At 44.7% G+C, this 13,114-nt stretch overlaps 1 protein-coding gene across 4 annotated transcripts in view; it reads right to left on the minus strand.

Moving 5' to 3' along the window:
• Positions 1-13,114, minus strand: part of rspo2 (R-spondin 2) — a 76,705-nt gene that overhangs the window by 18,756 nt on the left and 44,835 nt on the right. The window lies entirely within an intron of this gene.

Below are 13,114 nucleotides of genomic sequence, written 5' to 3' on the forward strand. Positions count from 1 at the left end.
GAAAAGGACTACCTGCCTGTTTGAAGAATAATAATTCACCTAACACATGTATTTGATCTTGTGTTGTTGTTTCTCCACTGTGTGGTAGCCTGGTCCTCCATGCTTTGAGTTAAGGGTAATGTTAGCAACTCTGTCCTGGTCTGTATTGGATGAGCGACCCAAGCCAGACTCATCACCCGAGATAATGTTACATTTGTCAAACATCTGACAGTCTTAATCCTAAAAGTCTGTTGTAATGTAAAACTAAAAACATGCTGTTTGACGATTGCATGCAATAAAAGTCTGATATTACATTCGTCCTTATCTTACTTAAAATTCTTGCACTACCTCTCCACGACAATATAGGAACAATGCAGTTTCTTAACTTTCATGTCTTCCACATGGATCATCAACTGGTGAGGTTCGTACTACTGAGATAAATCTGCCACTGCTATCAATAACTAAGGGGTGCAGGGTGCTATATTGAGACCAAACAAAATGACAATGTGTGATCCAGACAGTCGCCATCTACACGTGCATGCGTACATCATGTGTTCGTGCATGATTGGTTCGTGTGCGTACACACTCTTCATTCTCTAATTCCACCTGGTCTGCATCCTTCTGGTCTCTGTGGGTCTGTAAGGGAACAGGCAAGGATATAGGAGGAAATTGTCCGGCATGATTCCCGCTTTATATCTCATTTCTGCTCAAGTCCTTTTATCCGCCCTTCCCTCTACTGGGAAACCCCAGGAGGAAATCCCTCACATGTTTGGACATGGAGCACAACTGTCCCAAAACAGGACCAGACCCTAACAAGTGGGGAGCCAAGCTAAGTCAGACGGGCTTAGACACTAAAACAGAGACAGGGGCCATCAGGATCATGCCGCAATCCCCGTGCAATGGGCAGTGATGAGGGAATCAAGTCTGGCCGGCGCTTTTTGTTTTCTTTGATTGTTCGACTAACTCTCAAAAGGCACTGTTGTTCAGTCTCCTCTGATGAGCCAACACACTGCACATATTTTTTGATAAAAATAGTTCATTAGTTCACAGCGGAAAAGAGGGGGTTGGAGGGTGTGTTTGATGTGTTTGCAGAGCTCCTGTTGCACGGGGAGAGAGGTAAAGCCAATTCAGGAAGGGCTTGATCCTCTCTAAGGCCTGTGCTGCATCAAACACTTGTCAAACACCAGGCGGACAGACAGCTGAGTGGCTCTGACAGATCTGATCACATACACAGGCAATAAGAGTCACCGCTGCTCTGCTCCTCTATCCAGGCACTGCTCTCCCACTCTTGTCAATAATCCCCCTTCAACTCACTAAAACACAAACAGAGGGCTTTGGGGCATATGGCAGACATTTTCTTGTTGTTTTTAGCTGCGTATGATTACAGTGCAATTTCAACGGTCATTTCAGGGTCTCACCTCGCCAAGGAGAGGTTTGTGTACTCCAGAAGGCAGCAGCATCTGTCAGAGATGCAGCAGGGGAAGGAGAAAGGAATCAAATCAAAGGGATGTTTAAGCTCCCACTAATCCGAAAGAAATGTCTCAAGGCCTGTCGGGATCACGGTCCTGAACTTTGCCACCCAGCGGGAAGGAACATTTATGTTTGAAGGGATTTGATATGGTACCTGGGACTGGATTGAGTTTCATGACATCGACCACTCAATCATGTCTTGAGATTTTCCTCGGAGAGCCGTCATGTTACATTCCCTGAAAAAGCAGCATCATGTGTGTTTCTCACACAACAGACTCTTAAAATGCATTTTGAAAAATGTGCCGTGTTCAAAATCAGTCGGATGTCACAACTGCTGTGTTAGCAGTAGAGGTGTTAAACGCAAATACCACTAAATAAACAACTACAGTCTGCACATCCATGATACATATCTCTTGTTCCACCACATCCCAAAGGTGCTCTACTGGACTGACATCTGGTGACTGTGGAGGACAATGGACTGCAGTGATTTCATTGTCATGTTTGAGAAACCAGTTTGAGATAATCTGAGCTTTGTGACCTGATGTGTTATCCTGCTGGAAGTAGCCATCAGAAGATGGGTACACTGTGGTCATAAAGGGATGGACACGGCCAGCAACAATACTCAGGTAGGCTGTGGTGTTTAAACCATGCTCAGTTGGTACTAAGGGGCCCACAGTGTGCCAAGAAAATATCCCCCACACCATTACACTACCACCAGCGTGAAACACAAGGCAGGATGGATCCATGCTTTCATGTTGTCAAATTCTGACCCTACCATCTGAATGTCGCAGCAGAAATTGAGACTCATCAGACCAGGTAGCATTTTTCCAATCTTCTATTGTCCAATTTTGGACAATATTGGTGCGAACTGGAGCCTCAGTTTCTTGCTCTCAGCTGAAAGGAGTGGCACCTGATGTGGTCTTCTGCTGCTGTAGCCCATCTGCCTCTAGGTTTGACGTGTTGTCCATTCAGAGATGGTCTTCTGCATACCTTGGTTGTAACAAGTGGATATTTGAGTTACTGTTGCCTTTCTATCATCTTGAACTAGTCTGGCCATTCTCATCTGATCTCTGGCATCAACAAGGCATTTTCACCCAGTGAACTGCTGCTCACTGGATATTTTGTCTTCTTTAGACCATCCTCTGTAAACCCTAGAGATAGTTGAGAATGAAAATCCCAGTAGATCAGCAGTTTCTGAAATACACACAAAAAAAACAACCATGCCACTTAAATCACCTTTCTTCCCCATGCTGATGCTCAGTTTGAACTTCAGCAGGTCGTCTTCTGAGTCAAAAGGCTCAAGTCCAAGTGAAGTCACAAGTCATTGGTGTTCATGTCCAAATTGAGTTGCAAGTCTTTTCTGATTTTGAAGTAGTCTGCAGTAATCAGATTTGTGACTCAAGTCTGACTCGAGTCTGAACCTCTGATAAATACCCTCACAGGCATTGGCTCCAGACCAGTGACTTTTCTTTCACTTCCCAGATAAGCGTTTATAATTGCAGACAGGCTTGTGTCTTAGCTGACTGGTGCTTATGTTTTATGCAGTGAGAAAATATGTTAAGGTGAGTATTTTCTCTGTTAAGGTGAAATAGCAAACCTGTGACATCATCCTAGTTTTTAGCTTTTTTTTTTTTTTCCTTGATGTAAGTGTAGTTGTCTACAACCTCGGTAAGTTGGCTCTGGCCTCTACTTACCACTGTAATGGCTGTGCTTTTAGTCTGCATCCCCCCTGTATTTGTCACTGTTAATTCACACACACTCAGAAAAACACCCAAACATACACACAGCCAAAGGCCGGCATGTCTATACTTGCTGCTTTGTTGTGTCTGCATGTCTGTGCGCTGGGTCCACGCTCTTGGACATGAGTGGGTCAGAAGCCACAGCCTCTGTCTGAATCACCAGCTGTAATTAAAAGCTGTGATGTCTCTATGAAGACGCCCGCCAGAGATGGAGAAAGACAAGGAAGGGGTTTGGAAAGAGGTGGAAAGGAGCAGAGAGGAGAGGAGAGGAGAGGGGCTTCTGGTGACTGAGCCAGTGCAACTGTGCACCAGATGTTCTCAGGCTCCCCCCTTTGCCTCCTCGCCTTCCTTCTTTTCTCCTTCAGCCAGACCACTGGAGAGGGAGGACTCCAGTGCACACAGCGCTGCCTCAAACAATGCACGCCACGCGAACACATCATCCTCTCTGACATGCAGAGACGGCCTCGCACCGTGATATGCGATACATGAGTGAGAGAGTGTCATCCGAGTGCGAGACAGGAAAAGAGAATGGAAACAGGGACGAGGAAAAGAGTAGATAATGTGGTGACTTGTTCTGCCTGTGAGGTCTGTTTTATTGTTCGGTGGTGTCTATTACGTGTGTCTCGCACTCGGGCTGCGTGAAATGTGTGTGTCTGCGAGTTTGTGTGCATCTTCGTCTGCCTGGTGTGGTGGAGATGTGGAGATGAAAGTGTTTGCGGCCCACAGGAGAGCTGGCAGCACTGTCGGACTGGAGGTCTGGCAGACAGAGGGAGGAGGTGCAGGGATGCAGCACCATCAGACAGAACCCACTCTGACCAGCTGGGGTTATCTAAATATGAGGTGAGAAACCTCGACACAGGGCCCTACTCCAACATAGGGTCAGACCGATGTAAGCTCTGGATGTTTTTTTAATGGACTGAAGCAGAAAACAGATGATATTTTGTGTATTTGATACTGTTAAATATCACTGTTCCAAACGCTTCCAGTAAAGTACAAAATTCAATGTTTTCCTAGAACTTTATGCCCGTCAGGGTGGAGGAACCTCTAAAGATTCGGAACATCATAGTACAATCCAAATCCATACTAATGAAATGTTTTAAAGCAGGGTAAGCTGGTTTTATTACAGGTTTTACAGATTGCCACCCCTGAAGCTGCTCTGTAAAATCCTTGAACACCTAACTGTATCGATTTCTCTTCGAGGAAATAATTACTGACTGTGCTCCAAGGCAAACCTCAATCATATGACAAGTTGATGTCTCTGGCAGGTAGTCATCATATATTTTAAAGAAGCCCAAACAGAGTTCCATATATGAGCCCAAACCGACTTCAAAGATCTCATCACAAGCTGTTGCCATCCATCCCTGTAAAGATACAGACCGTGTCTCGTCTGCTGTAAAAAAAAAAAAAAAAAAAAAAAAAAAAAAAATCACAGGGTGTAACGGCACAAACTGCCCATCAAGGGAGCATTCACCAAAGGCGTGCTTTACAGCCCTGACCGTGTCATGGGCAATATCAGCCTATATACTGCTCAACGGGGGGAAATACTGTAGCTCCCGTTTGTGGGGCATGAGAACATGAAAACATTCCACTTCTGTACAGTATCTCCCCTTCCTCCCCCTTTTTTCCTCCTCCTCCCCCTACTTCTTCTTTCCCCCCTCCAGTTTGCTGCCACTTTGTTTGTTTGTGTACGTCTGTTTTTGATGGGGCTGTTGATGTCGGCCCATATGCCTCATTTCCTCTGCCAGAACAACGACAACGGAAGCCTCGCAACCAGCGCAGTGTTCCTCCTCTTTGACAAAGTCACGCTAAACAATATGTGCACACAGCTTTTCAAGCTTATAAAATGATCCACTTAGGTTATGATTTCATAAAACTGTGCAGATTGAAGTCACAGCTGAATATAAACAACTTTTTTTTCATGTTTGGTTCTCAGTTGGACATATACTAAACATCAAAGTGTGTTCTAGAAAGATACCTACATCCACCAGCTTGGATTTATTGGAAAGCGTTACGACCGATGCACACTTCACAATAAAGCGAGTCAAACAAATAAGAGGACTGCTGCATCTAATGTGTGTACACGAGTCTACAAAAGGCAGTTCAGCAAAACCACAACTCAACTGGGCCAAAGAGTGTGAAAAAAACACACACCCTTCACTCACACCCCTCCTCTTTCTTCCTGCTTGGAAAAGACCAGATGACAATAATGTGGAGTATGGAGCCCCAGTGAGCACCGCTGACCCCTCCTCTTCCACCTCCCTCCTTCCATCCCTCCACCCCCTGGTCTTTGAAAGGCCTCCACATGTTTATGGCTCATGCCTGTGGTATGACGATGGATTCTCCATATAAAAGCCAGCAGGATCATGGGGTGTTTCAAATATTGCTCTCTGAAGACAGTTGCTGACAAAATGACAGCAGCCATATTTATTTTGGTCAGAGTGCAGGGGCACTTAGTGGGAAGTTAATCAGAGACCCCCCTTTCTTTTTCTCCCCCCACCAGGCTTCCAGCATCGTCCCCCTTCCCCCCCCAATAAGGAATGTACCCAGGGCAGAGAAGTCTCACAGACTACTGGTAATGACTTTCTCCTCCGACAGAAGATTTAACACCGCTAAACTGCGCGAGAGGCAGAAAAATAAACCCAAAAGTTTGGTTTGAGAACATCAGCATAAAGCAAGTGTTGATTGCCTGTCCAGACATGAGCCTAGATAATCAATTTTCATCTGGTTAGGAGGAGATATGAAACATAAGCGCAGAGACGGGGGGAGAAAAAAAAGAATAATCTATGGCAGAGATTCGCGAATATGTTATAGCTGAAACAGAACTTGTGTTAATTTGTGACTGCGACCGCAGCGGTGACCATAACTGCCATTGGCACTGGGATGCTGGAGACCTGGCCAAGTCAATGACAGGTTGATGTGTCTTTCCTCTTCACCCATACTCTTATTCACTACAGCACAGTGCAAAGCTTCCAAAACACTCTGTCATCTCAGATTTGCAGTTTCACAGCCATTTGTATGGCATGAGGAAATCATCACTATGTCTCTGTTTGCAAGTTATTTTTTTTCATCTTCACAACCAGATTTCTGCAGCATTTAATTAAATTAATGAACGATACAAGCTTGCGCAAGGGGGGTTGTCCCAGTCAGACGCCTACCCAGGCTCTGTGTCCAGAGCCAGGCCATCCATGCTGTCCAGAGGAGGCATGGTACTTCTGAGGCCTTCTCACCAGCTACTGTGTCAGCCCCTACAGAGCGGCCTTATTAAATGAAGATTAAGCTGTGGCTCCCTCAGTCACAACAGGCTGCGGTGTGAGGCACACATAATCAGTATGACAGGTCGGCTGCCAATTAGTGCTCTCCTTCTGTCCTGGGAAAACGCTCCTCACTCCGCTCCCGCTGGCGGGAAGAACTGATCCGGATTGTCCATGATATTACCCAGGCCAGAGATCGCCGTTAATCACCACCCGTCATTCCATCATGGCAGAAATGAGAGTGGGACTTGTCATCTGTGCACCAGCTCTCCCTTCCAACAGTCCTGACTTCCCGTAGAGCACACCCGGGGAACATTAATTGGAATAATGAGATAAGTACATGAAGGAACAGAAGTGCAAACCTCTGTTCTCGAGTGTTTTGGTTAGACATCAGAGTGGTGGCTCGAGCAGGGCTCGATTGTTGTTTGGCTTGGACAAACTGCACCATGAGCTCTTCTGCTGAGACGAGAAGAACACGCTCCATCAATTAGCCTCAAGTTGAAAGCGTGCATCTGTTTAAAAAAAAAAAAAAAAAAAAAAGCTGGCCTGATGGTAGAAGGCAACGTCTGACAAAAACACATCCAGAAATGTGTTTGGATGTCGGCTTTCCAAGCCAAACACAGGCCAGACTCAGATGTGATCACACTGACTGTGTAACTAAAACGCTCAGAAGTGAATGGCATCTTTCGCCAGGGCTTAAACCTCTTGGCTCAGCGAGTATAAACACCAAAACTGTGTGTCACACGCTCACACGCACGCACGCGCATTAACTGCTTGCTCATACGCAAAGGCTGCCAGAAACCGGAATCATTTGGTGTCCCGAGCAGTGTGCGCTACAGACAAGGCGGTTGAGCTTCCTCCACAGCGGATTTGAGGCAATCACCGTTGCTCTGTGCATCGTTTTACAGGAGTAGAGACTTATGCGCAGATGGTTCGCAGACGGTGAGGACCAGGAGGTCCACAGTGCTGTGGATTCACCGCAGAACCACACTGGCTTCAGACAGAACCTGGCGTAAATCCCACTAGTCAACCAAACCTTCCTGGGGTCTGGTCGATCCAGGGCGGATCTGGCTTCACTTTGGTCCCCTGTACCAGACTGTAGGTGCTCTTGCGGTAAATTAAACAACTGCCCGCCTCTCTGTCATGTCCAAGGCCTTAAATACAGACAAAGACCTTGCAGGGCCTTCAGATGTCACACTGCGGAGGAGTGATGAGGTGGTAAACTGAGTCTAGGCGGGTTTATCCTCTTCTACACCCCAGCCACAGAACGTGTAACAAAACTTATTTATCCAGGGTTTCAAATTGATGGCGGAGGGAACAGACTGGGCATCATGGCTACAAAAGGTAGTTATCACAGTTACAGTACAAACACAAACTACACACAGAAGTTATGACAGACAGTATTAGTGGTGGCTGGATCCAAGCATTCAGATGACGGATGGGATGGAGGGCTTGGCCTCGATTGAGCCCTACAGCAGAAATGGTTTCTCTGGTTACACACACGGGAGATCAATACTCCCACAAAGGCCCGTAGCTCTCCAAGTACAGGTACATAATCCGATGGCCAAATATAATCATTATGCTCCTTCTTTCTTGCACTTACTCTTTCTGCTTTCCTTGCCTTTTTCTTTCCATAAGGTCAGCAGGCTGTGAGTCTTCATGGGCTCGTAGTAGCATTTAAACTGTAAATTGAACTACATTGTTCTGGAAAACCTTACTATGTTTCTGTTATCAGTTCCAAAATTTGATAAGCTATAAATTTTTACTGTTCTATAACTTCATATTATAAAACTTCTGTTCTTGTTTGGGTTAACTTTGGGCTCCTGCACTACAAATGCCCCTCAAAATAATCTACTTTTACCTACAAATCAAGCAAACACAGCTGCACAAATGTCACTCCTGCCTGCTGCCATAAAGACTTTTGTGCTGTCTGAGAATCTGAAAGCCGATTTGTGAAAAACTGTCGGAAATTAGCCCAAGCTGCAATGGTACGTTTGTGTTGGACTTTAGTCCCTTTTAAATCCCAAATCAGGGATTACATTAAGAGTGGGAGTTTGGAGAGCTTTCACATTTTAAGTTGTTTACACAAGATCTAATGTCACTGGCAGAAGCAGCTGTTGTTCAAAGATTATAGTAGAGTGGGTGGGCAAGAGAGGAAGAAAGAAAAAACGCACAGACGGATTGATGGGACAGCAGGAAAAAAAAGAAGCAAAGAAAGAGCAATCAAACTTGTCACGTGTCACTTTGTAAACCAGTGAATCTGGTGACAGGGGTTGCTGGGAAATATCTTAAGGGAATTCCTTAATGGCATCAGTGTGGAACAGCAGGGGCGCTGTGGCGTTATCGTTCTCCTCACCTTTCCTCTCCTCTCCTCCCATCAGCTCACAAGACAGAGTGGGGGGAACCCAGTCTGTCAATGGTGATAGCGCCAGAGCAGCTATTAATAAAGTCTCTTTATTGTTTATAGCCTTGTTCAGAGCACTACTCCAGGGATCTGGAGGATAGAAGAGCGTTTTACTGTCTCAAGGGTACAATGTAAACGGCTGGCACACACGCCAGCCAAGCAGCCACGAGAAAAGACTTCTTTATTCCTCCAGAGATTGTCTTGCACATTTTCCACTATACGAAAATCTAATTTAAACAGCTGGTAGAATCTGACAAAGATTTTCATCAGCACTGCATGGACGGTTTTCTAATCACTTGATGTTTTCGGAAGTTATGTGATTAATAGCCATGGGAACACTTTTTCCAAATAAATAACGCTGCAGTTGTTTAATCTCGCTGCCAAAAACAAACAAGCAGGTCAGACTATTCAAAATGGCTTCAGATGCTCTGTGCAGCACAGCTGGTGGAAATGTACCAAACCTCTATTTTATTTTGCCAAACTTCAAATGTTTGCTTAAAATTAGCTTGACAGCTGGATGGAAATATCTTTGACAGTGTACCGCCACATATTTTGTCTGTCCGTGCCCTGCACACAGTCTTTCCTCGCCATTTCGGGGGACAGGGTGCGTTATCGGGACAGTGCTGTCCTGGCAAACGCCAGCTGAGAACAGCAAATGAATCCCAGCAGTGCGCATGATATACGGTGTTTACACTGATCGGCAACTAGTACGGAACACATCAGACACGGTTTACACAACTCGTCATGTTTGCTGTGAATGCCTCGCCTCTTGACATTATCTGGGCTTTACTCTCTCTGACTTGTGTGTGTTTTACAGAGGGATTAGATCTCTGCCGACACAGAGGGAAAAGAAGAAGATCATTTGCGTCGTCCTTGTGCGTCTCGGTTAAGCTGGGAGACAGGGATCTGTCATTGACGTCCAGTGTAATTTAAATACGTAGATATGTAGAAATGCAAGCCCGGGTGATCAGATAAGCATTGCCATAAATAGTGTATACCTACATGCTGTGTCCTCTTATTTCCTGTCTCCATTTAATCCACAGCATCTTTGCGGTCTGCCGTTATATAATCCTATGCTTACCCTAAACATTGGTGTCTGGTGTCCGCTGAGAAGAGCTGATAAAAATGTTCATTTTTAGACTGTCTTAAGTTCCAAGTGATCATTATAAGCACTCCTTATATTTATATTTCCTTCTGAATATAAAATCCATATGTTGAGGTTACAGGTTTCTAAATTTAAGATTCATTTTTACCATAATGCATTGCAAACCCTGTTATTTTAAAGAGACTGTTCACCCCACACTCAAAAATTGATATTTTTCCTCTCACCTGTGGTGCTATTCATCATCTAGACGAAGAAGTTGCAGAGTTGCTGGAGACATCAGCTGTAGATGATGTCTGGCTTTTCATGAAAAATATGGACCTAGATGGCCACAGACCTTGTTGTGAGCAGTTTCGTGTTGGAACTATTTTCTTTCCAACCAACCTACTGTACAGCCATTGTATCACAATGCAGAAGGAAGTGTTCATGTACTGCTTGCTCACATGGCACCACTGAGCTTACCAATATTACAGCTCAGCAGGGATGGGAATTAATAAGGTTTTTTTTTTTTATTATTAATACCAATGCCATGATTGATCCTGCTTATCGGCCCAGATCTTTATCACATTCCTTATTGATTTCTGATCCATTTTCTATGTGGGAAAAAAAGCAGGCCTCCACAGGTTTTCAGCATCAATTCAAATGTTTTGCATTTTGCTGTTACTTGAAATGATCATTACAAGTAGCACTGTTGTCATCTCTCATCATGACATAAGCCAGGCATGGGACTGTTTTGTCCCCTTTGCCATGACTCCTTCTTGTTGCAAGTTTCCAGCAGTGTAGAGATATGAATTTGATTAAATTGTTTTGTAATGTACAACTGCCAGAAAGAAACATGCCAGCACTGATAAAAGGAATTGATAAGCTTGGAAGCATGCAATTCTGATGGATTGGAAAATTTGCAACTGGTTCTCAGCTGGACTGGATTCCTATCCCTCCAGCTGAGCCAAGGAGGAAGCCATTAATGTTTACATCTAACTGTGTCACGAGAACAAGTCTCCTTTTGCGTGGTGATCTGACTGGTGGGTGGAGATTGGTAGAAAGAAAATAGTTCCTACATGAAACTGCTCGCAATAAGGTCCATGGATTATCTTGAGTTTTTACTCTTAAAGTGTGAAAAGAGTACAAGAGTTTGAAGTAGGAGCAGGAGTCCCCGCATGAGGTCAGCTACTACTCTTTAGTGTGAAAAGAGTAAAACACTCTAGTGGCCCTTGACCCAGGGTAGAAGGAGGCCAGGCCAGGGTGTGCCTGGCTGCCCGAGACTGCAAGACGAAGTACCTCGCTCAGGGTTGAGGTCACCTACACTCTACCAGGTCATGATTTCTGGAAAGAGATATTGCTGTTGAGTTTTTTTTATGAATTTCTTTGGGGCTTTGAGCACCACAAGCTGTGAGTGCCATCTAGTTGCATTAGATTTGAGAGAAGACAGACATCCCTGCAGCCTATATGTCCAACACAGCTCACACCAAAACCATCTGGACTGAGAGCACTACAGGTAAGAGGAAAAATATGTATTTTTGATTCTAGACTGAACTGTCCCTTTAAGTAGTGTTCGGGACCTACAGCTTGCAAAGTCCTTGAAATTTGTTTTAATGTAAAAGGTCACAAGGTTTTTCATTTCGAACCCAGCCACAGTCTTGAACCTCCACTTCCTGATCACCTGCATTTCAGAGGGTGGCCTCTCCTCCCATCGGACTATGCTTTATTATCACTCACGGGAAGTGATTATTTTACAGTGTCAGTCGGTGGAGCTCCCATGCGACACCACTGGATCCTACTCCAGTTCAACTACAGCAGCTTACATTTTTACATCGTATTTATTTGAACTGCAGAGTGTTGCATTTCACTGGCTTTTGCCAAGTGGGGATTTTTCATTGGCGGTCAAGCAGTGGGAAATTAACAACACATGTCTAAGTCTGAAATTTACCTTTATTAAACGGGCCACCACAGCACTTCACGAGCCCGGAGAGTACTAAGATGCACACACAGTGACACATTTACACGCAGCTTTTAACCACACAGCTGAGGTCACTGAGAGAGACGTAACTAAGTTGGTGGATAAGGGACTGTATTGAGAGTTTTGCAATGGACAGTAGCAGGGAGTCTGCTGTCAGTTTATAAATCACTAAAGAAGACTGGTTCTGCTATGCACTCAGTTTAGACTTCACAACAATTTCCCATCAGTGACTTCATGCTGTAGATAAAAACGGCAGTAACCAGGCGCAACAATGCCAAATTTTAATTAAAGGAGGTCATAAAGTTTGTTGGAAAAGGTCAAGCAGGCACGGAAGAGTCATGAAGAGGTGCACGGGGGTTGGGGAGAATTTCCCTGACAAACAAGACAGGGCTTTAGGAACTAAATGTGCCATGGAATCACAGTTTCCAACCCAGAGAGCAGCGAGGGCCTTGGTAGCGCTGAAATATGAGAAACTATCAGGGTTTATTTCAAGTTTATTTACTCTTTCACCACTTCACTAAATGATCCTCCCATCCAACACTCCAGGCCAAAAATGGAGAAAAATCCTCGAGGTTAGAATATTTTCCTCTTTCTGTTAAACAATGTTTTTCTTTTTTTGACAGCCTGAATGATATCTGCCACTGTAATTGCTTCCTTATTTGGTGAATTAAATATTTACACTTGGCCTATCCTAATCCAAAGTTTATGAGAGACGTAAAAGTGCATTAAGGGAAAAGACATTTATTTTAAAAGCACTGCTAACTGAGGCCATCACCCCAAATGGTGTGTTTGGACCGTCTGAGAGAAATGGTTTACTTTTTGAAAAAAAATATTTCCCTTAGCTGTATTCACACAGAGAGAAATTCCAGATTTGACTTCTCATTTAATGGCCTGACATACATGCTGTGCGCACCGCAAATATCTCTCAAGCTGACGGGAGGAAACAGAGACGGCCATTGAGGAAACCTGCAGTTCGTACTTTGAAGAATTCCACTGAGGAGAGGGAAGGGAGATGGGAGAGAGGGGGGAAAAATATACCTCAGAAAAAGGGCTGGCTCGAACAAGGCCGGCGTGGAAAAATACTGATATTTCATGCACGGGAACGCCACCGTGCACCTCAAAAACACAGACGGTGAAAAAACAAGGTTGAATGGAAGGTACGAGGGTTACATGAAGCAGGTGGAACTCTGAGAAGGGGAAAGAGTTCTCCTA

The sequence above is a fragment of the Epinephelus fuscoguttatus genome, linkage group LG8 (genome assembly GCF_011397635.1).
Source record: "Epinephelus fuscoguttatus linkage group LG8, E.fuscoguttatus.final_Chr_v1".
Taxonomy (NCBI): Eukaryota; Metazoa; Chordata; class Actinopteri; order Perciformes; family Serranidae; genus Epinephelus; species Epinephelus fuscoguttatus.